This window comes from Megascapheus bottae, unplaced genomic scaffold (assembly GCF_031878675.1).
Source record: "Megascapheus bottae isolate mThoBot1 unplaced genomic scaffold, mThoBot2.hap1 HAP1_SCAFFOLD_37, whole genome shotgun sequence".
In the NCBI taxonomy this organism is placed as follows: Eukaryota; Metazoa; Chordata; class Mammalia; order Rodentia; family Geomyidae; genus Megascapheus; species Megascapheus bottae.
In genome coordinates this window covers 3,920,128-3,947,655 of record NW_028327804.1, presented here as the reverse complement: position 1 = coordinate 3,947,655, position 27,528 = coordinate 3,920,128, and the positions used below count along the sequence as shown (strand labels likewise).

Sequence of the window (27,528 nt, the reverse complement as noted above, 5' to 3'; positions counted from 1 at the left end):
CATTTCCAGTTAACTGCCAAGAAAAAGCCAAAGATAGAGATGAAGCTCAAGAGAAATAGAGAGCCATCTGAAAAGAATGGTTACACCCTGCAACATCCTCATCATCTGATCTTGAAAACATCTCTGCCTGCATCCCAGCATGCAGCCAGCATCTGGGGGTGACAGTGACCTCTGTGCCCATTGTCAATCTGCACTGTCTCTGACATCTGTGATGTGAACCTCGTTCTGTTGGTTTTGCGAAGAGGTGTCAACCCTGCAGAAGGAAGCAACTGTGCCCTAACTCCCACTGTCCCCTGGGGCCCCTAGCATTCCCCCATCTGCATCCCTCCTGTGGCCTCTGGTCCTAGGGAGCCCTCCTGCCCTGTCCAACACTCACATGAAGTGCATATTTCTTCTCCTGGGGTAACTTCTCCACAGAGAGTACATGACATGCCCTCTCTCCATGGCACGGGGAGATCCTGCCAAAGCAGCGAATCAGTGATAAGGACATAAAGTGATGAATAGAATTTTAAATCCTGATGGTAGAATGTCTGCAAAATCCAAGGGAGAATGGAGTTGGAGGGGACCAGGGATCAGGATGTGGGCATGGAGCTTCCCTGCCAAGGGGGTGGGGGAAATCACAGGCTGGGGGATGCACAGGATGATCCATGGTCCCTGTGCAGCTGCTGGGTCACCCCCTTCTGCATCTCAGCCTTTGGCTTTGAGCTCTGTGATCGTCATGGTATGCACAGTCTGTACTCTGGCTGGCAGAAGAAAGGGCCCTGGGAAGACAATTGTAGACCCTTTGTGAGTGTAGGAAGTGGTAGGCTGGACACCCAGTCCAAGAGGAGCTAAAACGGAGTCTAGGGGTTTGCAAGGAGTGGGTGTGAGGGTTGTGGGCAGTCATAGTCACTGCAGATTTGGCTCTGTCTGTGGGGTGAGTGACTCCCTGCAGGCACAGCACTGGAGATATCAGACATCCACATGAAAAGAAAAAGCTGGAAATGGCACTATGGTTCAAATGGTAGAGCATCAGCCTTGAGCAAAAGAGCTCAGGGACAGTACCCAGGACCTGAGTTCAAGCCTCATGACTGTAAAAGAGAAAAAGAACCAGGACTATGAGAGGGAACCTGGTACTCTCTTGGTCTAATCAGACACAAGAAGAGGCCGGGATAGGCTGTGGAAAAACACAGAGAACATCTTCCCCCAGCTCATCCTGTCCTGCATGCAGGGACAGCCATGTAACTAGGGCTACGGTGGGATCATCTTCACCCCTATGCTGCCATCTGAATTGTAGACCTCTGTCCTGCCATGGGGTGTCCTGATGGCCGAGCAGGTGCTCTAACCCTAGATGGAGAGCAGCCACTGACTGTGTTAGCTAAGGAGAGATCTGTTCCACAGCTATCAGGCCACCCAGCATGGGAGCCATAACCACCCCTCATCCAGGTAGAGGCCAATGGTTCTCCAGGTTCTACTACCATTGCCTCACCCCTAGCTCTGGGTACATGTGACATTCCCTCCACAAGGAGCAGGACAAAGTGAGGGATCAGGAAGCTGCCTATGGGCTTCAGATGATGGCCAGGCTGGCACTACAGATGGCCTCACTCTGTCACCACTTTCCCCTGCCTCCATTTTTCCTCCATCATGCCTCTCTACCTCCCACCCATTAACCTTGGAAACCAATGAACTGGGCTCTCATCATTCCTCTCATCTCTTCACCCACCTTGCCATGCGTCCATCCCTCTGTCACTTCCACCCCACACACATCCCACCACCAGCCACCCTGTAGCTTATGAGGATCCCAGAGGAAACTCTTGGTGAAGGGCTTGGACCATGCTCAGGCCCTGAGACCAAGCATAGGATTGGGAAAAGAAAATGATTCTTGATTCATTCACAAAGTATTCCATAGGTTCCACACAGGATTTAGGGTAACTAAGAATATTATTCCTCAGTACATCACAACATGAAGTTACCAATGGGGCTCAGGCTCCAACATCAATATGAAGATGCATTCACTCACCTGTGATATTCTTGTCAGAGGAATTTCCTATCCATGCTTCTGCACATTGCTCTAGCTTGTCAATCAATACAGGTTTGGGAACTCAGGGCCCTGTAAATTAGAAACACTAGAGAATTATTGCTTAGGCTGTGTCATCATTGCTTTAAGTTCACAGACATCCTACTCACAAGATATCTATTAAATCTTTTTTCTCATTTCTCACTGGCTCCATGGTTGACTTTTCCCCAGATCTGGATTCATTTTGTATGGCATAAACTTAGCTGTCTTGCTCAAGGCTAGAAAAATACCAGTTTGAGTCCCAGCTCCACTAACATGCATAGGTCTTCATGCATGCTAAGCAAGCACTCAACCACAAAGTCAAACTCTTGACACTCCACTAACATTTTTGAGGGGTTACTTGGAATGACAGAGTTTCATGGCAATTTTTCTGCCATTGCTGGCTTCAGATTAGAATTCTCAGATTTCTTCCTCCTGAGTATTTTAAGATTACAGGCATGAAACATTGCACCTAGTGCCAGGTTTCCATTATAAACTCACTGTTTAGTGATTTGTAGATCCTATTTCCAATAATGATATATATTCTATTCTGGATTGTTTATCCACTTACAATTACTGTGAAAGTTTTGAATATCGTCTCCATTAGAGGGAACATAATTTAGAACTGTTGTCAAAGTATCCTGAAGGTATCCTGAAGAATGAGTACAAAATTACCTTAGGTTTTCTTTAGAAAGTAATGATACTTCTCAGGGCCTGGAATCTTTCATTTAAATAGTATTGAAAGTTTGATAAACATTCACTATCTGCAAAATAACAAGGCACTTGGCCTTGCAAGTGAATTTGACTTTTGCTCACCTAAAGACACCAGGTTGCTGTAGGTCTCCAGCATTACATCTCTGTACAGGGTCCTCTGAGCATTGTCCATATGCTGCCACTCCTCCCAGCTAAAATCCACAGCTACATCATCAAATGACACCAGCTTCTGGAATGGCACATTTTCATCAAGTTATTAGCCCTGAGTTATAAACAGACCATGTCTGGAAATTTATTCTTTTACTTAAATGTTTAGACTTACATGAAATATTGACCTGAAAAGCTTAGGGATGGTACCTAGGCCCAGAGTTCAAGTCCCAAGACCCACAAAAAAATAAAAAGGCAAGCCAGGTGTTGGTGGCTCACGCCTGTCATCCTAGCTACTCAGGAGACTGAGATCTGAGGACCATGGTTCAAAGCCAGCCTGGCACAAAATTCCATGAGACTCATTTCCAATTACCCACCATAAAATGGTTAATGGCTTGTGGCATATCATGGTAGAGCAATTGTGGTATCGACAAAAATAAGTCAGGGGAGTAGATTTAGGTTATAAATGGAATTATTCCATTGAAAAGGAACTACATTATATGATGACATATGGTGGTACTGTGAGAATATTGCAAAATCTTAGAGTATTAAGTAATAATACTGTGAAGTACATCCAGAATATTAATATTCTATGTCTGGCATAATAATCACTTGGGGAAGAAACTTTTTTTTTCTTTTTTTTGGCTGGGGGAGTTGTAAGGCATGAACTCCGGGCCTGGGCACTGTTCCTGAGCTCTTCAACTCAAGGCTATCACCCTACCTATGAATTCACAGTGCCATTGCCCATATTCTAGTGGTTAACTGTAGATGAGAGTTTCATAGACTTTCTAATGCCCAGGCTGGCTTTGAACCAAATATTTAGATATCAGCCTGATATTTGAGTAGCTAGGATTACAAGTATAAGTCACTGCACCTGGCAAGAAATTTATTTCTTGCTGTTGTATACTACAAATTTATTGTATGTTTTACTTTTTCAAAAAGACTGAGGATGACCTTTGTTCTGTATATAATGGGAAGAGGGGTACGGAGCTGTGAGCAGAAGAACTGAGGGGCAATACCCAGGGTAGGACAATAGCCTTAAACTAAAGAGCTCACAGCCCAAGGCCCAAGCCCCATGACTTTCCCCACTACCCCACAAAAAAAGGAAAAAATTGGAGATTGGAGAGGATTTTCTAAAAAGAATATATACAAATAGTAGTTCAAAATGTAGAAAGAAGTTCAATATTAACAGTCATGAGAAAAATTAAAATTACAATGAAATCATTACTTTAAATATGTTAATATAAATATAGTTTTAAACAAAAAGATCCACATACACACACACACCAAAAGAAAAACAACTTTCAAAGTCTAACTATTACTGGGAAGGTAGTGAGAAGAAACAGAACTTTGGAAGAGTTCTGCAAGGAATATAAAACAATCAAAAATTGCATGGAGAGTGCTAAAAAAGTACTAAATATAGAATTACATAGGAATGTGGTCCAACACTTCTATTTCTAGATTTGTACCTAACGGAAGAGAAAGCAGAGACTAGAACAAATATGTGTAGAATCAATTCACAACTATTAATAATAACCAAAAGATAGAAATATGCAAAACAGTGCATTGAAAAGGAAGAACATTTTACTATATTTTACAGATGAATCTTGATTACAATAAACTAAATAAAATACAGCAGTCATAAAGGAACAGCTAGGGTATGTTTTCCCTTCCAGAGCTTCCAAGGATCAACAAACCCTTATAGTCAAAAAGCACGATGGTTCCTGAGAATGGACTAGAGAGGAACAGGAGCTGAATGCCTAATGATTATACGTGGAAAATGAAAATTGCTCTAGATGGGTAGAAGGAAGAGAGAACTGTACCCTAAGCAATGGTTAATGTAGCCACACAGGATGGGACACACCTATACTCCCTGATCTTGGGAAACTCAAGAAGGTTTTCTAGCCATCCTAGATGCATGGAAAGAGTGATCATAAAAACTAATGTGGAGGGGCTTGGAGTTGGGCATAGTTGTAGAGTGCTTGTATGAAGACCAAGGTTCAATTCCGCAGTACCACATACACAGAAAAAACCAGAAGTAGTGCTGTGGCTCAAGTAGAAGATCACTAGGCTTGAGGAAAGCTGAAGGACAGTGCTCAGACCGAGTTCAAGCCAAAGGGCTTGTTTAAAAAAAAAAAAACAGAAAGCTGAGCATGGTGAGCATGGTGGCTCACTTCTATAATCCTAGCTGCTCAGGAGACTGAGATCTGAGGATCAAGGTTTAAAGCCACCCTGGCACATAAAGACCTGAGACTCTTATCTCTACTTTACCTTTAGAAAATGGAAAGTGGGGCTTGGCTCCAGGGTAAGGTGGTAGCCTGGAGCTGAAGAGATCAGGGATAGTGCCCAGGCTGAGTTCAAGATCTATGACCCACCAAAAAAAACCAAGCATATAAATGTCTTTTTTTGCTGTTGAAATAACAATGTGTTTGGAAACATTTTAAAAGTTTTTACCTAGAAATGTACATTACAAATGGAATTAATAACAAACACAAAATATGCAAAAGATACAAATTATCATAATATGGGTATCCTGCCTTTGTATCTTTTCACTGACTCCTGTTCAAATGAGTCACATATTCTGAATCATTTCTCCCAGTCGATATATGCCACACATGTTAGCTTGTACTGAACTTCTTGAGAAATCAAAAGCAAATACTAAGCAAATGTGTGTTAGATTTTCTCAACAGTTATATTTCAAATATAAATCCCTACTCATTGTATTATTTAATATCAATGCCAGAATCTAACTTACACTGGCAGAATCTTCAATCTTTTGAGAATCTTCAAAAGTAGTGAAACGCAAAAACAAAACTACAGGATGGGAGTTTGGCCTAGTGGTAGAGTGCTTGCCTAGCATGCATGAAGACCCAGGTTTGATTCCTCAGTGTCACATACAGAGAAAAAAGCCAGAAATGGTTCTGAGGCTCAAGTGGTAGAGCTCTAGTCTTGAGAAAGTCTAAGGACAGTGCTCAGGCCCTGAGCTCAAGCTCAAGATTGGCAAAAAAAAAAAAACAAAAACAAAACTACAGTACCACATCCATTGAGGTTAGACCACATAAAGGCAATACAATCAGGAGTGTGATTGCAGGAAAACCTGGGCTGGACTCCTTCATACTACATGCATAGAAAAAACTAGAAGTGGTTCTGTGGCTGAAGTGGTAGAGCTCTAGCCTTAAAAAACCAAAGAATACTGCTCAGGCCCTGAGTTCAAGCCCAGGATTGGCTAAATAAATAAATTTCCTGTAGGGAGCCCTGAATTTGAGCTGAAGGTAAAAAAATTCTGAGACGTTGAAACTCCACCCTGACAACACTCTGAGAGCTGGCCAAGGAAGGGTTAAAACAGACAAATTTGGAGAGGGTTAAGAGACCCTTCCCAACCCTCTTCACCTTCCTGAGTGCTGCAAAGGCTGCAAACTGAACCTTGGATGCTGTTGACTTTTGTTTTTGAACTCCTTGGTCTTGAACTCAGGGCCTGAGCACTATTCTTGGGCATTCCTCAAGGCAGGCAATCTTCCACATAAGCCAGAGCAACTTTTCTGGCATTTGCTTTTTATGTTTTTGTGGGTCCAGGGGATTGAACTCTGAGCCTGGGCACTGTCCCTGAGTTCTTCAACTCAAGGCTACTGCCCTATCCCTTGAGTCACAAACCACTTCCCATTTTCTATTGACTGATTGGAGATGAGAGCCTCACAGCTTTTAGTGCGCAGGCTGGCTTTGAACCGTGATCCTCAGATCTCAGCCTCCTGAGTAGTTAGGATTACAAGTGTGAGCCACTGCGCTTGGTAACTCTAGCTTTCTCTGTGTATGTGGTCCTGAGGAATTGAACCTGGCTCTTCCCACATACTAAGCAAGCAATCTACCACTAGGTCACACTCATGGCCCTGCTGTTGGCCTTTAAGGCTAGGTAAGGTGAAGGTCACATCTGGACTTTCTCTGGGCTGTAGTTTACAGACTCAAATGAAGAAGTGAAGAAGTGTCTCTCCCAAACTCTTTTTTGGCTCCGATTGTAGTATTAATATAGATACTTTATTTTTTACATGTATTCATGGTAACCTTCCCTGTGTGAACTCAAGCAAATACACTTGCTTTTGTGTACTCAAGTGCCAGTGAGGCTTGGAAGCCCTGGCCTCCCCTCCTCCATGCCCCTGTCTCTATCTGTTTATGTCTTTGTATTTTTCTAATTTTCTTTGGCACTGGAATCTTGTAGAATTGTCTAGGGTTACAGTTAACAATTTTCCTACATTGTTGATAAGAAAAGTTTCAGTGTGAAAGGTGTGATGGCTCACGCCTGTCATCCTAGCTACTCTGGAGGCTAGCAGCTGAGGATCTCTGTTCAAAGCTGATTCAAAAGGTTGAAAGCCAACGCAAAGCTGGCTCAGGCATTGAAGTCCATGAGAGTCTCACCTCCAAATAAACACTTAGAAAACCAGAAGTGGCTCTGTGGCTCATGGGGTAGGGTGGTAGTCTTGAGCTGAAGAGCTCAAGGAAAGCATCCAGGCCCAGAGTTTAAGCCCCAAAACCAATACAAAAAAAAACAAAGAAAAAGAAAAATCTCAATTCGAAAAGTCACGTCAGTAAAGGAAAATTGATCAGGAAAGCAGGAAGGAAAAGTAGCTCTCAGACAGATCATTTGAAGAAAAGAAAAAAAAGTGAGACACTTATGAATGGAAGAGATACTGGGCAAAAGAAAAAGAGACAGAGAAAAACAGATGCAAAAAAAGAGAAATGAAGAAAGCTAGTGAGCAGGAAACAGACAATGAAGACAGAAATTAGAGAACAAAATCTTGTGAAGACACCTTACCAAAAAGAGAGGGATTTCTAGAAAGACCACAAACTGCATAATCAAATATAGCCTTAATTTCACATAAGATAAAGACCGTAAACAGTCGAAGAAGCACTCCTGGAGAGTAAATACTTACAGCTTACTCAGTTCCCTAGAACATTAGAAGGTATGTATGTGTGATCACCGTATTTTAGCAATTCCACTAAGACTTCATTAAGACAATATGCTGTTACTAATGAGGATGGGATTTCTGACCACTTACTAGCATACCTTTGCCTTCCATTAGACATCACCTCCTAAGTATCACTGAATCATATAACAAATGTGATTTTTTCATTTTTTCTTTTTTTTTTTGCCAATCCTTGGCTTGAGCTCAGGGCCGGAGCATTATCCTTGGACTATCTCAAGCCTAGAACTCTACAACTTGAGCCTCAGCACCACTTCTGACTTTTTTTTGTATGTATGTGGTACAGAGGAATTGATCCTGGGTCTTCGTGCATGCTAGTCAAGCACTCTACCACTTGGCCAAACTCCCGGTCTTGACTTTTTCTTACAGCAAAAAAAAACTATGAAGAAATTGAAGCAAATCTGCACTTGAACAACCTTGGGTTAATAAAATGAAATGTAAAACAACGTGAGAAAAAGCAACTCACCAGAGATCCTTTCATTCTTTCTTGCTGTTGAGAATGAACATAAGATACTAGAAGCGTGGCTGGAAGAGAAGGCAAATGAGGCAGTCAGGAAAGAACCTGTGTGATTTTGCCCCAGATTTCCCTGCTCAAAACATTATACAAGTTGGATGTGGTGGCACAAGCCTGTAATCCTACGTACTCAAGAAGCTGAGATCAAGAAAATAGGAAGTGGGGCTTGGCTCAAGGGGAGGGTAGTAGCCTTGAACTGAAGATCTCAGGGACAGTGCCCAGGCCCATTTCAAGCCCCAGGACCTTCCCCCCCCCACACACACTAGAAAATGATAGCTAGATAAATAAATAAATGAAAAAGCAACTAACATGATGCAAAGGTTGGGAAATCAAAAGCTTTTTCTTTTCTCTTTCTCTCTCTCTTTTTTTTTTGTTAGTCATGGGGCCTGGACTGTGAGCCTAGGCATTGTCCCTGAGCTCTTCAGCTCAAGTTTTCTTACACTACCCTGAAGCCACAGCAGCACTTCCTGTGTCCTAGGAGTTAAGAGTGTCAGAGTCTTTAGTGCCTGGCCTGGCTATGAGCTGAACTCCTCAGATCTCAACCTTTTGAGTACCTAGGATTACAACTGTGAGCCACCATGCTGGCTAAGCATTCTTTTCTTCTTTTTGCCAGTCTTGGACTTGATCTCAGGGCCTAAGCACTGTCCTTGGGCTTTCCTGAAGGCTAACGATCTACCACCTGGGCTATAGCATCATTTCTGGCTTTTCTATGTATGTGGTAACAAGGAGTAAAACCCAGATTTTCATGTATGCTAGACAAGCACTGCACCACTAGGCCAAACTTCTGGACATGCATAATGCTTTTGTATGGGAGCAGAATTACTTTTTTTCATATATTTTTATTGTAATAAATAGAAGGGTTACATTATATTTGCTAGATGAAAGGTGCATTACTTCACATACATTGATACCCTTTCTCATGTCTTGGTCCCCATTTCCCTCCCCCCCACCCCCACCCCTCATCTTTTTTTCCCCTTCCCTATCCAATTTCAAATAACCAAACACATATATCAGATAACAAAGTGAAATACTGTAACAATATGAGATAACAAAGGGACAGCAAAAGAAATGAGAGATAACAGTACATTAAGGACAACAATCACTCATTATATGGCTTTTGTTTCTATATCCTAGAGGTCCTTTCATTTAGCGTCATACAAGAGCAGAATCTTTTATATTTCAAATAACACCTTAAACGCTTCACCTACAACCAATCCAGACTCCATTAATTGGTAGGCATCATAAAAGCAATTCATTTCTAGGTTAAACATGTAAAGAACCCTGGACATCCTCCTGGAGATACAGCACTTAATAACCATACAACATAAAATATCCCAACCAACCATCCTTAGCCAAGGATGAAAAATATCAGATTTGTGCTTTATTTCTTTATTCATTTTGCTTTTAGTCAATCATGGGACTTGAACTCCTGCCAGGGTGCTGTCCCTGAGTCCATCAGCTCAAGGATACCACCCTACCCTTCAGTCAATCCTAATTTTCCATTTTCTAGAGACTAATTGTAGATAAGAGTTTCAAGGTCCTTTTTTACCTGGGCTGGCTTTAAACCAAGATCCTCAGCTTTCTCAGCCTCCTCAGTAGTTATGATTAAAGGCATGAAATACTACACCTGGCTTATTTCAGCTTGTTTTATTAGAAATAGAATCTGTATTTAGAAGTCAGTATTGCGGGCCAGGAGTTTGGCTTAGTGGTAGAGTGCTTGCCTGGCAGGCACGATGACCCAGGTTTCATTCCTCAGTTACACAGAGATAGAAAAAGCTAGAAGTGGTGCTGCTGCTGAAATGGTAGAGCTCTAGGCTTGAGAAAGTCCAAGGACAGTACTCAAGCCCTCAGTTCAAGACCCAGGACTGGCAAAAAAAGGTCAGTATTGTAACTGGGCTTTGGTGGCTCTTGGTTCTAATCTTACCTACTCAGAGGTCTGAGATCTGAGGATTACAGTCAGCTGGAACAGGAAAGTCTGAGAGACTCAATTCTCCAATAAATAATCACAAATAGCTAGAAGAGATGTGGTTTAAGTGGTACTACATTAGTCCTGAACAAATATGGTCAGTACCCAGACCACCCCATGAGGACAAGAAGGAGGAGTAGCACACAAAAAGGGCATTGTATTGTATTTAAATTATATATATTTATTACTATTATTATTATTATTATTATTGCCAGTCTTGGGGCTTGGATTCAGGGCCAGAACACTTTGGGCATTCCTGAAGGCTACCATTCTACCACTTGAGCCACAGCACCAATTCTGGCTTTTTCTGTGTATGTGGTACCGAGGAATCGAACTCAGGTCTTCATGAATGCTAGGCAAGCATTCTACCCTAGGATATCCTTCTGACCCTAAATTATATATTATCAATGGTTTTTGGATCCAAGTATAGTCAGTCTCATTTGAAGTGATGTAAAACAGGCTCATAATTCTAATGCAGAAATTGTAAAAAGCAAAAAGCCATTAGTGGTACTGTGGCTCAAGTGGTAGAGCCCTAGCCTTGAGAATATCCAGGGACAGTGCTGATGCCCTGAGCCCACAAGCAGGACTGGAAAAAAAAACAAAACCAAGAAGGACATCATGGCAGTAGCAGAGCAGAAACTCTTATAGGAGAAAAAAACCTGCCCCCCCAAAAGTAATTATAATAAGACTGGAGGCAGGCACACACACTTCACAATTTTGCTACAATTTTTAAAGTGCTTATCTTACAGCTAGGCAAAGTGAATAAGAAGGTCACGTGGGTTAACAGCACAATCACTCAGTCATGGAATATAAATGCATAGCTCCAGTTCTCATGGTGTAGAGAACCACCCAACATGCTCTAGGAGCTTCAGGAGCCAGTTTCTGTCATCTGGAGGCACTTAAGCTAAGGCTAACAACAGCAGAAACTCATGAATCCCACACAACTCCTCCACCACAGACTGGAGGAACACATGGAAGGTAAATGCTGGTCCTGAGCCCAATTCGTAGTTCATAGCTGACTTTGGTTCTGCAGCTTGAGATCCCTTCAAGTCACAGCTTCCAAGGTCCACTGAAGACATCCTGGGCACTTGGCTTGGAACTCTGACCTAGAGAAGGCAAAACTGTACTTCAGAGCACTTCCAGCAGCAAGGCAAAGGGAGAGAAACCAAGTCTTGCAAATGGAGAAAACCAACAGTGGAGACAGATCCCCCTACCTGCAACCCCCTCCTCCCTAAAAAAAATAAAAAGCCAGCATATTTAGAGGATTTGCACTCCAAAGGAGACTACAATTCCCACAATGTGCTGTGATGTAGGCTTGTTATAGAAGTTCAACCAGTGCCATACCCTCGGTCCAGGAGTGCGCGGATGCCTGGGGACATTTCTCTCAAAGGTGCGGGAGCTAAGTTGAGATTCTTCTTAAAACATCTTGGTTTGCCTCCTGAAACACTGTGAGACAAACTAGAAAATGGAAATGTTTTGGGAGCACTAAATGAGTTGATATTTTAATTTTTAGTTCTAATAATGTAATTGAGGTTATAAGTCCGTGTTGTCTTTCTTTCTTTCTTTCTTTCTTTCTTTCTTTCTTTCTTTCTTTCTTTCTTTCTTTCTTTCTGAACTTCTCCACCCTCTCACTTTAGGTATTTTAAATCCTAGCGACTCAGAAGATTGAGATATGAGGATCAAGATTCAAAGCCAGCCTGGGCAAAAAAGGACCTGAGACTTTTATCTCCAATTAATCTCTAGAAAACAGGAAATGGGGCTTGATTCAAGGGTATAGCAGTAGCCTTCAGCTGAAGAACCCAGGGACTGTTTCCAGGCTGAGTTCAAGCCCCAGGATCCTTCCTTTGCCCCACCAAGGTATTTTGCATGCCAGGTGAGGTGGCTCACATCTATAATTCCAGCTACTCATTAGCGAAACTGAGATATGAGGATCACGGTTCAATGCCAGCCTGGGCATGGAAATCCATGAGACTCTTATCTCTTTTTAACCACTAGAAAACCAGATGTGGCACTGTGGCTCAAAGTGGTACAGCACAAGCCTGGAGTTGAAAAGCTCAGGGACAGCATCCAGGCCCGCAGTTCAAGCCCCATGACAAAAAGGAGGAAGAAGAAAAAAAGTATTTGCAGCAACTAAACTAAATTCCTGATCTTTTTTCCACTGCTCTCATATACACTTAATGTATACACTGAAATAAAATCACAGGATTGTTAAGTAGTCATAAGGCACAATCCTTGTGTCAATTAAGATTTCTCAAATTCTAACAATGAATTTCTAAGACACTCTAAAAATCCATCTATAAAACGTTAAGGAGTTTTGGGTGACTAGTGTTTGAATTCTGTCTTTCCTCTAAGGCTTTTTGGTTGTTGTTGTTGTTTTCTGTTGTTCTGTTTTCTTGTTGTATTGTTTTGTGCTGTTGGTGCTGTGAATTGAACTCAGAGCTTGAGCACTGATTGTGAGCACAGCTCACAGACCGTTAATAATTTCTTCAGCTAACTAGTGAAAACTTTCCATATAGGGGTTTCTTAGAGCTTGGTACATCACCGACATCCAATCCATTACTGTTCAAGGGGACATCAGACTTGTCTTTCCAGACCTTATCCATTAGCCTGTGGAAGAGATCCTTTGTCTTCCTCCATTATGTGTGAGATGCCCTGCTTTGCTCTTAAAGGTTTATTGTGATGTTACATACAACATGATTGGAAGGATAGTAGGGAATTTTCATGCCTGCTATTCAGTCATCCAGGATATGTTTTCTGCTTATTTAGTGGACTTAAGCTATTCCTCATGAAAATGGAGATTGTAGGGCATATTTGGATGTATAGACTTCAACTTGAGAGCACCTAAAATAATATAAAGGAAAAATGCATTTTTGGAAAAGTAAATTCCTCAGTAGCAAGGAGATAAGATCAGGTAAAAACTGAGGTGCTTCCAAGACTAGCTGTGCAGTGTATTGTCCATTACATTATTTATACATTTATTTTTCCATGTTTTATTTCTTATTCCAATATAAATAGAATTTACTCCATACATTATTTTTAAATTGTTCATTGCTCACATAACCTCAATTATTAACATTATTATTATTATTATTATTATTATTATTATTATTATTATTCTTTTTTCCAGTCCTGGGTTTGGGCTCAGGACATGAGGACTGTCCTTGGGTTTTTTCAAGCTCTACCATTTGAGCCACAGCACCACTTCTAGCTTTTTTCTATGTATGTGGGACCAAAGAATCGATCCTGGGTCTTCAGGCATGCTAGGCAAGCACTCTACCACTAGGCCAAACCACCAGCACAAATTATTTTTTATATAAATATTATATCCTGTAACTTCACTGAACTTATTGATTATAATAATGGTGTAGGGAAGACCACCAGAAGAAGATGGCATGGGATACAGACCAGACTGGAAGGTTTTGGGAAGGACATGGAAAGGCATCCAGGGATTGGACACCCCATCTCTGCCTCTTCTGGCCAAGAGAGGTCCTTGATAGCCTCAGTTTCCTAGTCTTTACAAATGAAGCAGAGGCCAGCACCTCCTTCCCAGGGCCTATGGAGAATTAAGTAGATGAGAACTAAGGCAAAGCAGGGGCTCTATATGTGGAATCTCACCTTCAGCACCAGTCAAGGACTGGGTTAAAAAATTAAGTTTCCCTCCTTGCTCTCAGGAGGTTCCCATATACCTAGTACCTTCTAATTTACTCAACTCTTAGAAAGAACCAGTTCTTTCCTTTCCACTCCTCCCTTTCTTCCTTTTTCTCTTTATGTGAGTCATGGACTTAAACACAGGGTCGGGGCCCTGTCCACGAGCTTTTTTGATCAAGACTAGCTCCCTGCCACTTTGAGCTGGGCAGCTTTACCTCTGGATTTCTGACTAGAATTACAGGTGTGAGCCATTGAAGTCCAGATCTTTCTCCCACCCCACACCTTTCCTATCCATCCTCTCTTTTTCTTAATTCCTTTCTCCATCACTCCCTCTCTCCCTTACTGGCTCCCCCTTTTATTTCTTTGTCTTTTACATTTTTTGTGGGTCATGGGCCTTGAACTCTGCCTGCACACTGAGCTCTGCAGCTCAAAGGTGACTGCTTTGCCCTTGTGTCATTCCCTACTTCTGATTTTCTAGAGGTTAACTGGACATAAAAAGTCTCAGGTCCTTTGGTGCCTGGGATGCCATTGAACCCTGATCTTTAGATCTCAGCCTCCTGAGCAGCTAGGTTTACAGGTGTGAGCCATGGCACCCAGCTGAGATTATTTTTAAATTTTCACTTCCATAGAAATTTCTACTTAGCACAACTCATTTTATTAAAAAGCCTGGCTCTTTCTTTCCTTTTGTACTAGCATTAGGGCATGAACTCAGGGCCTGGATGCTATTCCTGAACTCTTTTGTTCAAGACTGGAATATGGAATTCTACACTTGAGTCAAAGCTTCACTTCCAACGTTTTTGATGTTAATAAGAGAGAGAAAAATCTCACAGTCCTACTGCCCAGGCTGGTTTTAAACCACAATTCGCAGATGTCAGCCTCCTGTGTAGAAAGTACGACAGGTGTGGACCACCACTACCTGGCCTAGTTTCTTTATTTTCTTTTGCCACTCCTGTGCTTAAGCTCAAGGCATGAGCATTGCCCTTAGACTTTCTAAAGAGTAAACCTCTACCACTTGAACCCCAGCACCACTTCCAGCTTTTTTCTATGTACGTGGTACCAAGGAATCGTACACAGGTCTTCCTGAATGTTAAGCAAACACTCTACCACTAGGCCAAACTCTGGCCCTGGCCTAGTTTTATTTTCAAAAACTTTAATCAGACTGGTAGTTTGGCCTAGTGATAGAGTGCTTGCCTAGCATGAAGAAGACTGAGGTAATTCCTCAGTGCCACATACATAGAAAAAGCCAGAAGTGCTTCAGTGGCTCTAGTGGTAGAGCTCTAGCCTTGAGATAGCCCAAGGACAGTGGTAAGGCCCTGATTTGCAGCCCCAGGCCTGGCCAAGAAAAAAAAAACAAACAAAAAACTTCCATCACAGGCAGGGGTAGCTAGTGCATACTGAAGCACCAGCCAGGCACTGCGAAAAGGAAATAAATGCCTCAACCAGCCTAGGGTTATTAAAACCAGTTCACACTGAGTAAACTGAGTTTCACATAAAACAAATTTACGTAGAAGGGTTGAGAATCTATGCCTTAGTGCCAATGACTATAATCTTAGATACAGAAAAACCTGAGATTTAAGGACTGGAGTTCAAAGCCAGCCTGGACAGAAAGATTAGGGAGACTCCAATAAACCACTAAGGAGCCAGAAATGGTAGAGTGTACCAACTTTGAAAATTAAAGCTTAAGGACAGCACCCAGACTATGAGTTCAAGCCCTACCATATCAACAACACGTAAGACAGACACAGACATACAGACACACACACACACACACACACACACACACACACACACACACACAGAATCCCTCTAAACTGTTTGTCTCTTGGGTATCATGTGTTGCATGTTACATGGACAGCTCATAGGCCACTACTGTGTGTGTGCCCCAGTGCTAGAACTTGAACTTAGAGACTCTGTACTGTCTTTGAGCTTTTTTGTTCAAGGCTGGCGGTCTACCACACTAGCCGTCTACCACATGAGCCACAGATCAGATCTGCACCTTTTATTTTTGGTGGGTCATTGGGCTTGAATTCATCCAGGATGCTGTGCCTAGGCTCTTCAGCTTAAGGCAACCGCCCTACTCCTGGGCCTAGGCATTGTCCCTCCCTGATCACTTCAGCTTTAGGCCACAGACCTGCCCTTGAGACAAGCCCACTTCTCTTTTCTGGAGGTTAACTGGAGTTACGAGTATCAGGTGCTTTTATGCTTGAGATTGCTTTGAACTTGGATGCTCAAATCTCAGTCTCCTGAATACCTAGGATTACAGGCATGAAACACTGGTCGGGCTAGCATCCAGCTTTTTAGGAGATAAGAGTCTCAAGGACTTTCCTACCTTGGAATGGCATTGACCCATAATCCTCAAATTGCTTACCTACCAAGTACCTAGGATCACAGCTGTGAGCCACTGGCTCCTTGTAGTAAGGTTTTAGTGAAGGACAGCTGGTGAGATTTTCAGTCCCTATTCTGTACTGACAGACTCTGAGACCTCTAAAGTGCCATCAGAGAAGGGTTCTGCCAGGATGAGTCAGTACCAGCCAAGGAACACTGCAGCAACATACAGCCCCATCATATTTCTACTCACAAAATGCATTCAAGGCTATTCTGTTCTTCCTGGGAGGAACAGAGGCCACCAGGTAGAGTCTTCACTCTGACACACTTCCAGATCACTGTAGCAAAGGGAAAGGAATACAGTGACTTTCACATTGAACCATAGCACCTTCAGTTATGGTGTTGTAATTACATTACTGTGCTGAACCTGGGAAAGAACAGAAAACCATAACTCTACCATGTTCTGCAAAAGAAGGCAGGCACGTACCTAAACATAGTCACAACTGTTAATATACTCACAAGTGTTGTAGGCCCATAGATAAGAAATCCTTTGGTCTATTTTTTTTTTCATTTTTGTGCTGGTGGCGGGCAGTAGGACTTGAACTCAGTGATGCTGACTCAGTGTCTTGAACCTAGGTATTTCTACTCAAGGATAGTGCTTTATCACTTCAGCCACAGCTCCACTTCTGGATTTTCGGTGGCCAATTAGACACAACAGCCTCATAGACTTTCCTGCTCAGGCTGGCTTTGAACGATGATCTTCAGCTCTTACCTTCTTGGGTAGCTAGTATTACAGGCATGAGCCATTCCTGGGTCTTGAACTCAGGATCTGGGCTCTTCGGTCACAGCATCACTTCAGTTTTTTCTGTGTATGTGGTACTGGGAAACTGAACCCAGGGCTTCATGTATGCTAGGCAAGCACTCTATCACTAAGCCACATTCACAGCCCAGTCTATGACTCATCACTAATTAACAGGAAAAACTACGGAGAACCAAAAACAGAAGATGTGGCACACATGGTTCCAATCAAAAATATGAAGTAGGGGAATGGGAGTCTGGCCTAGTAGTAGAATGCTTGCCTAGCACGCGTGAAGACCTAGGTTCAATTCCTCAGTACTACACACCTAGAACAAAGCTGGAAATGCTGCTGATGCTCAAGTGATAGAGCTCTAGCCATTGAGGAAGTTCAAGGACAGTGCACAGGCCTTAAATTCAAGGTCTAAGACTGGCAAAAAATTTGAACTGGGGTTGGGAAAGAACACTTGCACCCATGGTCCTTGCTACTCAGGAGGCTGACACTCGAAGACTGCAGCTCGAAGCCACCATGTGCAGAAAACTCCATGAGACTCTTACCCCAAATAAATTACTCAGAAAAAGCCAGAAATGGTACTATGGCTCAGGAGGAAAACTTCAGGGGGGGGAAAGGCTAAGTGTTAATGTTTAGATCCCACTTCAAGCCCCAGCACTGGCATTTAAATAAAAAAAAACAGTCAGTAGGGTGGTTCACATTTGTAACCCTAGGTACTCACAAGGCTGAGATCTGAGGATCTAGGTTCTCAGCCAGCCCAGGCTGAGGACTTGAGACTCTTATCTCCAATTAATCTCTAGAAAATGGGAGACTCTTATCTCCAATTAATCTCTAGAAAATGGTATCTGGGGCTTGGCTCAAGGGTAGGATGGTAGTTTCAATCTGAGGAGCTCAGGGACAGCACCCAGGCCAGTTCAAGCCCCATGACCCACAAAAAAAAAAGAAAAGAAGAAGAAGAACCAGGCACTGTGGCTCACAACTGTAATCCTTGCTACTCAGAAAGCTAAGATCTGAGGATCAAGGTTCAAGGCCAGCCAAGGCACTAATGGCTCTTCTCTCCATTAATCACAGTCTACAGATAGAGAAATTAAGGTCTAGAGACAGAGATGGTTGATGATGAACATACACAGCAAATCCACAGCAGAGCTGAGGATACAGTCCTTGCATCCAGACCCCTTGAGGAAAGAGATTCAAGAAAGAAATACACACACAATATATAGAGGGGAGAAAGGTTAGGCTAGCTATCAAGACGTGAATCTTGGGTTGAGGAAAGAAGTGTTCTAATGTTCTTCATTTTCAGAACAGTAAAGATCTACCATAAAGCTTGGTGTGGGGGCTCACATCTGTAATCCTAGATACTCAGGAGGTGAAGATCTGAGGATGTCGGTTTAAAGCCACCCTTGGGCACAGACTGTGAGACTCTTATCTCTAATTAAGCACTAGAAAACAGGAAGTGGGACTGTGGCTCCAGGGGTAAGGTGGTAGCCTTGAGTTGAAGAGATCAAGGACAACCCCAAGCCCAGGGTTAGGGTGATAGCCTTGAGCTGAAGATCTCAGGGACAGTCCCCAGGTCAGAGTTCAAGCCCCATGACTCACAAAAATATACATACATAAAGATCAAGCTGACTCCTCCTGGCAGTTGGCAACAACTAGGTACAATTGCTACTCCCCTAAGGATTAGCTCTGTGACAAGGAACCTTCTGAGTTCAAGATAACAAAACAGATAACAGCCTGATACTGAGGAGAAAAGAAAACCATCAACCTCAAAGTTAGCCTCTTCCCTTCAGGACAGCCAGTAATCACTCAAGTCTGACCCTGATACACAACCCCATAAACAAATCTGAAATGTCCCACTATACAAAGCAATTCAAGCATGCCATATACTTGCCAGAAAATGAAAGATTTGGAGTGATGTGATGGAGCAGGAAAATGCTAGTCCAAGCCAGGTGCCAATGATTCACACAAGGGACTAAGATCTGAGAATCCTGGTTCTTAGCCTACCCAGGCAGTTAATGCTATAAGACTTTTATCTCCAATGAACCACCAAAAAGCCAGAAGTTGGGTGCCAGCCATGAGTGAAAATTTCTAAAGGTCAGCACACAGGTGCTAAGCTCAAGACCCAGGATCTGAACACTCACACACACGAAGAAAGAAATGCTAATTTAGTACGAATGCATGTACACATGTGCATGCTCATGAGTGAGTTTCAAAGAGACACAATTCTGACCATGATCATGTGATCATAATCAGTATGTAGTACAAGAAACACCATGTCCTGGGGCCAGGAGTTTGGGGGAGTATTTGCCTAGAATTCACAAAGACCAGGATTCAATTCCTCATTACCACATATAAACTAAAAAGCACGCAGTGGTGCTGTGGCTCAAGTGGTAGAGCTCTACCCTTGAGAAATCTCAAGGACCATGTTCAGGCCATCAGTTCAATGCCCAGAAGTGGCAACAAAACCAAACAAAACCATCCATGTCCCATCAGTTCAGAGGAGGGAAGGAAAGCCTGGGCATTCTAGCCTCAGGGAACTGAAACTCTGGAATGTTTTGGGGGATCCCTCCACTGGGACACCCCTACTCCTGCAGAGTCAAAAGTGACAAGTTCCTCAGGAACCAGAAATTCATCTTTCACTCCATGCAAAGGATCTGAAGCTCCAAGAAGATCATTGCACTCACTCCCCAAGGAATCCACAGGACTCGAGAAAGAAATAGTAAGGGGAAAGCTGCAGAGAGTGAGGGGAGCAGGTAAATTGTAAAACATATTGCCTGAGAAAAAATACCAGAATCAGCAGGTGGGGGTGATGTTGGGGAGCAGAGGTGAAGAGGGAACAAGTCCTACCCAAGGTATCACACATTGGATACAGACATGCAGACAGGGTGCTTTCCAGAATGAGAATGCTTGATCAGGTCAGGGGACAGGAGTAAGCAACAGAAAATAGAAGACTAAATAAAGTCTGGAAATTTGAAGCTAGAGTTCTGGATTGGTTATCAAGAGCCCTGGGTTCTAATTCTAACTCTGTCGAGTGGATAAATCTCTGTCCTAGGTGCCTCAGTTTACCCCATGTGTAATTAATACTAACAGAAATAATAATTATTATAATTATAATAATAGTAATATTAATAATAATAATAATAGGAAGAAGCGCTGACTCTTCCAAAATTGTCTCTGAGTACACAGATATGAGGAGGAGAAGAATGAGCTGCAGGTTTGTAGTAAAACCATTGCTGGGGAGGTAGATGTAGCGTCCCTGGCCCCACCACCCCAAGTCACTCACTTCACAGCCCCTGATCCCAGTTGGGCTGCTGCTGCAGAGCCCACAGTTCCACGTAGGGCAGGAAAACCAGGGCCACCAGTGCAGAGCCACCAGCTGGAGAAGTTGCTTCTCCTTCTGCTGAGTTGGGGCCTGCCAGCCTTGCTTTTTCTTGCTACCAGGTGGAGTTGGTGCACACTTCGGCTGAGGGGCAATGATGAAAGTAGCAGGAGCCAAGCCCTGAGTCCCAGGCACTCCAGCAGCCCTTCTGCTGCTCACTTCTGGTGAATTGGACGCTACCACCAACTCGCTAGGGTGGGACGAATGCGGAATCACCGTGGCCAGTGCCAATGTTGGGCACCATGGAGTCACTGTGCTCAGGATTCTTTCTTCTCCACTTAGTAAGTTATACATGCTCCTTCTTGTGGAAGTTTCCAGTCTATCTGGGTGTGACTTGGGGACTCCAAACATCAGATCTCCCACCTTCTGCATGGCGATGGTGTGTCCCGCTTCTCCCCAGCTGACCCCAGGTGAGAAAATGCCCTGGTAGGGTTGTTGGGAGGCAATGGGTGCTTGCTGGGCATAGGTGAGTATGGTGCTGCTTTTGATAGGACAGCTCCCAGGCCCCGAATTCAAGCCCCATGAGGACATAAACACACACACACATACACAAAGTAGTCTCATCTAGGCTTTGCTAACTGGGTAGTTAACTCTTAGCCTCTTGAATTTCTTGACTTTTTGTACAATCCGGATACCAGGTCTTTTAGTTATCTATAAGTGCAAAAGCCTCCTCTCAATCTGCAGGGTGTCTTTTTTTTTCCATGTATTTGGGTTACATTATATTCACCAGATAGAAGTTGCTTTACTTCACAAACATTGATACCCTTTCTCATTTCTTGGTCCCCATTTCCCTCTCCGACCCTGCCCTTCATCTTGTTTTCCTCCCTTCCCTATCTGACTTCAAATAACCAAACATGCATATATACAATATAACAGATTACCAGGTGAAATACTGTCACAGTATGAGATAACCAAGGGACAGCAAAACAGATGAGAGATAACATAGTAGTTTAAAGACAATCATTGGAAAAACAGTCAGTGGCGGTTTGGCTGCTAGCGTCCTGCACCATGGTGCCAGCCTTTTCCCCATATGCGTCAGCCAAGGAGCTTCAGGTTTGAGATCCGCCTCTCCCACCTCCATCTTCTCCTTCGTCTTTGGATGCATTTTCCTCCTGCGTGAGTGTGGGCTGGAGGGCTCTGAGTTGGAGTGGTGGACCCCCTGGAGGAGGTGGCATGGCAGATCGGAGACACACTGTTTTCATGCGTCCTCTTGAGGCCGCATCTGCAGTATCAGCTCAAGTGGAAGAGATTGCCCTTAAATGTACAGAAAATGCACACTTCCTTAAGATGTGGAGAGACCTCTAGAAAGAAGGCAATGATTCTCTGAAACCCGACAACTGACTATAACTGTATATTTCACCTTCTCATATGGATTTGAACATGTGCGGCATGTATAGGACAATCTCCAGCATTTCTGTGTAGTCATTATAAATTTTTTTCTTCTTTTTCTACACCTGTGTGAAAGCATAATATTGATATGATTTTTTATGTTAAAAAAGATGTGTTTATCCTTCCTTTCTGTTCTTTAAACGTTTTGAGATTCCTTTACAAAAGTGATTTCTCTCAAAAGATAATTTTAATAGTGCCTTGGTATCACCAGATAATTGTTTTGAAAGATGGTGCATGTCAGAAGATCATGTTACAACCCAAGCGATATGACTAAATTTACCCATGTAAATCAGCTCCCAGTTCTATGAAAACAGAGACAAGTTGTGACTTCCAGACCTACAGCACCTGACACTATCACCTGACACTCCCCAATTTTATGTTGAGTAAAACACTTGGCAAACATGAAAAGCTTCCCCCCTCTTTTTGGGGGGCATGAAGACTAAGATCATTTTCCTAAAAAAAGATGTGTGAATCTGAACTAAAGGGAAAAATTCTCCCAATGGGACTTGAGGGGTGTGTGTGTGTGTGTGTGTGTGTGTGTGTGTGTGTGTGTGTGTGTGTGTGTGTGTGTTTTAAGACAGGATCTCACTATGTGGACAAGGCTAGCCTCATACTATAGGTTCTCCAGCCTTGGCCTTCATGAGTGCTAGGGCTGCAGGTGTATACCACCATCCCCAGCAGGGTGAATTGAATTTTGATAACTTTTTGTTGTTGTTCCTGGGGCTTGAACTCTGGGCTTGGGGGATGTCTCTGAGCTCTTCAGTTCAAGGCTTCCACCCTACCCCTGGAGCCACAGCACTACTTCTGATTTTCTGGTGGTTAACTGGAGATAAGTCTCTTAGACTTTAATGTCAGGGCTGGCTTTGAACTGTGATCCTCAGAGCTCAGCCTCCAGAGTAGCTAGGATTTCAGGCATGAGCCACTTTGCCGGCTGATGATAACACCCATGCCCAGCTCCTAACTTATTTTTAAGGTTAATTGCCTTCACAGTTAATATTTCTCACATTTGATGTTTTCATGTTTGAATTACATTATCTGTGTTATTGCTTTTTAATAACTTCAGATGAGACTTTGTTTCTAATGTATTAACTGATATAATGTTTTGTATGATTTGATCTTACTGATCATGTTTCATTTTAACTACCTATCATGTCAAGAGTGACATCATATATTTATGACTTTTGAGCATCTTTGATGTATTTTAAGTCTTTGTAGATCTATTGATGTATAAATAATTATATTCAAAATCCACACAGTGGAGCTGCAATAGGATCCAAATGGATGGGCAAAGAATAGTAAGAATTGTTTTATTTAGCATGTTAGGCCCTAATTCTTGTTTTTTTGTTTGTTTGTTTTGTTTTTGGCTAAAAGCCATTTATGAATGATATAATTTCTTTTTTATATATATTTTAATTCAGAAGCTTTTATTATTGGATTTTATACATTATGAATAAAAATACTGAGCTATGAGCAAATTTCTGATGAGAAAAATAAAGCATGCTTAAAAATCAATTAGCTTATTGATAGACTAGGTGAAAATAAACATAGGTCTCTGAAATTTAGGGTATGTTGGGGGCCGACTGTGGGGTCACTGACCATGGACCTGCACAATTGAGTACACAAGGAAGTAAGCTTTTATCATGATTTTGGGCTGTGTCAATCGCTTCTCATTTAACCTATTTGAATCTTGATCACTTCTCATTTAACCTATTTGAGACTTGATTGCTATTTTGTATGAATGTAAACCCTGGCAGTGTTCTAGTTTTAAGAAAGGTATTTAAGGTTGGAACTTGAAATAAACTACGCTACATTCTTAAGCTCATCTTAGGCTGGAGTCTTGGGCTGATGACTTAGGCTGTAGTTCTCCCGACCCCATCTTTTTTGTCTTCTTCTTTTCCCAGTCTTCACCCTCAAGGTCAGGAATCCCAGTTCACTGCTGGCTAGCTTCACAAAAAGAGACAACGAGAACCAATATACTCAAGGACTGGATATCATGTATGAAAGTTTCTTACCCAGTATTTCCTAATCATGTTGTATGTAAAGAAATTATCAAAAATCATAATAAGCTAGGCAGGATGGTTCAGGCCTGTAATCCTAGCTACTCAGGAGGCTGAGATATGAGGATTATGGTTCAATGTCAGCCCAGGAAATAACGACTTTGAAACTCTGATCTCCAACTAACCACTTGAAAACCAGAAGCGGCAGCGCTGTGGGTCAAGGGATAATGTGATAGCCTTGTGCTGAAGAGCTCAGGGACAGCACCTAGGCCCATAGTTCAGCCCCAGAGCTGACCAAACAAAAAAAAAACAATAAGCCTTTCGAGAAAAGCATAGTATCTCAGATATGAGGGAGGGAGATAAAAGGTTCATTCCAGCCAGATTTGGTGGCTCACACTGTAAACCTAGCTGCTCAGGAGCTGAGATCTGAGGATTGAGGTTCAAAGTCAGCCTGGGCACTAAAGTCTGTGAGACTTATCTCCAGTTAACCAGCAGAAAACTGGAAGTGGCTCCAGTGGTAGAGAGCTAGCTTTGAGCTGAAGTGCTCAGGCACAGCACCCTGGCCCACAGTTCAAGTCCCAAAACTGAGATAAAAAAAGATTTATTCCACATTGTAATGGATAAGCTTTGGAAAGACAAGTCTTAGGTCCCCTGGACATGTAACCTAGAGCTACTGAGAGGAACTTGTAGGATCAGAGAAGAGGTAGGAATTGAAAACAACATAGGTGATACAAAATGAAAAGAATAAACAGACTGGTTTGAGGCGATCAATCAAGCTTCATATCAGCATAGACCTACCCCAAACTTAATTCTTCTACCCCATCCACATTCACACCGATTGCCCCAAACCACTGCCTCTTTGAAGAGTAATGGAGGTGCTGTGCTATGCACTAGGAAACCCCTGTAAGGAAACTTTGCACTAGTTAGCTGAAGAAATTATAAAGGAAAAGGCAAGTCCAGGAGTTTGGCCTAGTGGTAGAGTGCTTATCTAACATGCATGAATACTCGAGTTCCATTCCACAGTACTACATACATAGAAAAGGCCAGAAGTGATGCTGTAGTTCAATTGCTGAGAAAGCCCAAGGGCAGTGCTCAAGCCCTGAGTTCATGCTTTTAGTCAGTTGTCAAGCTTGAACACTTCTCTTGGTTGCTGCCCCTGAGCTTCTTTGTGCTCAAGCATAACATTCTATGACTTAAGCCACAGCTCCCTTATGCCTCATTCTGTGATTAATCAGAGTTAAGAGTTTCAGGAGCTAACTTTGAACCATGATTCTCAGATCTCAGGCTCCTAAGTAGTTAGGGTTACAAACGAGAGTCACCAGCACCAGGTGTCTGTTAGGCTATTATCTTCAGTTAACCACCAAGATAGTTCAAAGTGAAGCTGTGGCGCAAGCAGCAGAGCACAGCCTTGAAAAAAATCAGGGACAATGCCAGACCCAGAATTCAAGTTTCTAGGACTGGCAAAAAATAAAATAAAATAAAAAATTATATATATATATGTGTATTATATATATATATAATGTAGGCTTTCTCCTCCTCCTCCTCTTCTATGCAAGTCCTGGGGCTTGGACTCAGGGATTAGATGCTGTTCCTGGGCCTCTTTGTGCTCTACCACTTGAACAACAGCATCTCTTCCAGGATTTTCTGAGTAGTTTATTGGAAATGAGAGTATGGAAGACTTTCCTGCCCGGCTGGAATCAAAGCTCGATGCTCAGATCTCAGCCTCCTGAATAGGATTACAGGCATAGGCTACTATTGTCAGGTTTGATTAACTCTTGTGTGTCACCCCTAGGAATCTGGCCTCCCCTCCACTCTGATAGGGGTAGCAAACATGGCAATAGGCATTGACTGCACTTCATTTTACATGTGGGTGTGCACCCAGCCAACATCTGGGATCTTTGCCAGAAAGAAACCCAGGGCCCTTGGGTGGAAAAGTGCACAGGGGTCACAGCATGGACCCCATTTCATGGCCTAGTACACTGATATCCCCAAGGTCAATGCAGGTCTTGGTGTCCTCAGGCCCCAACTAAAGTAAGTGGGGAGCCTCAGACCCAGGAGGGGTGGTCATGGTTGGTGCCTCAGCACTATGGGCAAAGCCAGAGAAGCTCAACTCCTCTGCTCCCAGCATTAGAGGAGGCCAGTATCTTATGCTGGGACATGAAAAGAAGCACCATGCTCACCTGAGCCCAGGGAGCACTGGTTGCCACCTGACACCCCAACCATGGCACTTTCTCACCTGGGGTCAGCTGGGGAGGAGCAGGACGCACCATCACCACTCCAGAGGTGGGAGTTCTGATATTCGGTGTCCCCAAGTCATACCCAGATAGACTGGAACCTTCCACAAGAAGGCAGAAGTATAACCTACAAAGTGGAGAAGAATGAATCCGAGCCTGATGGCTCCAGGGTTCCCAACATCAGAACTAGCAGCCTGGATTCCGCATTCTTCCCCCCCAGCAGTGAGTTAGTGGTAGCGTCCAATTCCCAGGAAGTGAGCAGCAGAAGTGCAGAGGAAGTCAAGGAAAACAGGAGCCAGGGCTTGGCTGCTGCTTCTTTCTTAGGTACCCCTTGGCCCACATGTGGATTGACTCCATCATGAAGCAAAAAGAGTCGAAGGTAGCAGGCCCTGACACAGGCAGAAGGAGAAGCACGTTCTATAGGCGGTGACTCTGGGACTGGTGGCCCTGGTTTTCCTGCCCTACGTGGGGCTGTGGGCTCTGTACCCTAGAAGCAGCCATGCTGGTCCCAGTGGCCTGACAGGTGAGTGCCTGGGGCTGTGGGGCCAGGGATGCTCCATCCTCCTCTCTGGCAATGGTTTTACTTCACACTTGCAACTCATTCTTCTGCTCATGTCTGTATCCTTAGAGATAGCTCTGGAAGGGTCAGCGCTTCTTCCCATTGATGTTATTATTGTGCCCAGAAACTTGAAGCCCCCCCCCAGCCAGAGACTAAAGCTCAATGCAAATTGCAATGAGTCGTTTATTGACGAGCTCCAGCATGGGTCTCTGCGCACTGATAGTCGAGTGCAGACCAGAGGCCCCGAGCACAAGATTACAGCCCCTTTTATACATTTTTTGGTAGGGGGAAGGCCCCAGCAAGTAATAGCAACAAATCAATACGCCACACGGGAATTTTATACTATAATTCCATTAAATGATTGGTGCAATACAAAGCAGGAAAGGGGTCATGGCTAATCATTGGTCAGTCTAGCTGGCTGTCATTTTAGGAGGATGGTTTTAGGCCAGATATGAGTCTAGGGGGATCTCCATGTTGACGGGCTTGTGATTGGTTGACATCTGCCCTAGTTTGCGGGCCCTCGCAGGTCCAATCTTGCAGGTACCAGATGGCTACTATATCTACCTCTCAGCTTGGAATGTGTATACTCCTTACTACAGTGTAGCTCAGTCTGGGAACCAAGGACAAATGGGTGAGTGTAGATTAGCCACAAGGACAGCAGTTGCATTTCTCAGGGTTTTAGCAAGCAGATATACAGAAGCAGAAAGGCAAGTTAAGGAAATACAAGTATAACTATCCAAATGAATACAAGTATAAAAATACAAATGGCTAACATAGGTTTATAGGAAATATATAGATATTTTCTATGCTCCTCATTCCCCCCCCTTTTTTTTAGTCTAGTCA

At 43.1% G+C, this 27,528-nt stretch overlaps 1 pseudogene; it reads left to right on the top strand.

Annotated features, from left to right (window-relative positions):
- Positions 1–21,514: 21,514 nt before the first annotated feature.
- Positions 21,515–21,847, top strand: LOC150039176 (uncharacterized protein C4orf46 homolog pseudogene; annotated as a pseudogene).
- Positions 21,848–27,528: the final 5,681 nt, after the last annotated feature.